The sequence below is a fragment of the Cydia amplana genome, chromosome 6 (assembly GCF_948474715.1).
Source record: "Cydia amplana chromosome 6, ilCydAmpl1.1, whole genome shotgun sequence".
Taxonomy (NCBI): Eukaryota; Metazoa; Arthropoda; class Insecta; order Lepidoptera; family Tortricidae; genus Cydia; species Cydia amplana.
Window position 1 is genome coordinate 8,293,061 of NC_086074.1, and position 898 is coordinate 8,293,958.

The 898-nt window shown below is 45.2% G+C and overlaps 1 long non-coding RNA gene across 1 annotated transcript; it reads right to left on the reverse strand.

The window, feature by feature from the left end:
• Positions 1-358: 358 nt before the first annotated feature.
• LOC134649226 (uncharacterized) lies at positions 359-898 on the reverse strand. Its single transcript, XR_010096940.1, has 3 exons — positions 792-898; positions 464-589; positions 359-423 (listed from the first exon to the last, which is right to left on the reverse strand). It is a non-coding gene; the product is annotated as an uncharacterized LOC134649226 (long non-coding RNA).

The window sequence follows — 898 nt, forward strand, 5'->3', positions numbered from 1 at the left end:
TAAGTTCCGTATTTCTTCGAATTCGTATATTTAGAATGAGCTCAGAAACGGAGCTAAATTCTCTTTTGAAATTAAATTGACGGTTTCAGACAGATTTTAAAACAATGTAACAATATTTTAGTCGTAAATTCGATGTGACGCGTCTATGACGCACTACGTAGACAAGTTTGTTTTATAAGCACCTGTTTGCCGTCAGCGCAAAATGTAATGAGTTTGGTCCATGTTTTTATTATAATTTCTTGATAAATAATTTAAAAATTCTATTTACTTATGAAATTAACTTACGAAAAGTTAATGGATTGTTTTTTTTGTATATATCACGTATATATGTGTGTTTGTACATATGTACATATATGTGTAACCAGTAGACTCCAGGTGTTTGTAAACAAGTGTCTGCGGCGAATCTTAGGAGTCTACTGGCCACTGACCATCTCCAATATTAAATTATGGGAGTTGACCGGACAAAACCCTTTAGCTAAGAAGGTACTTCTGCGAAAATGGCGCTGGATAGGTCATGTTTTACGAAGGCCAAACAACCACATATCCAAGCAAGGGCTGACTTGGAAAATTCCCGGAATAAGTGTAAGGCCTGAGTGGACGCTCGAGTTGGGCGTGCAGCGGGGCGGGGCGCGCGGCGTGCATGTTAAACAAATGCAAGCGTACAGGAGCGGCCTTAGTGCACGCTGCTCAAATCACTTGTGAGCCCGACGCCACGCTGCACGCCCCGCCGAACGCTCCGCTTCGAGCGTCCACTCAGGCCTTACACTAAGGGGGAAAGGTCGCCCACGTACCACCTGGAGGCGCACAGTGGAAAAGGAGGCTGCACCAGTTGGCCTCGGCTGGGCGGAGCTGGAGGAGGCCGCACTGGACCGCGAAAAATGGAAATCCCTTCTGAGGG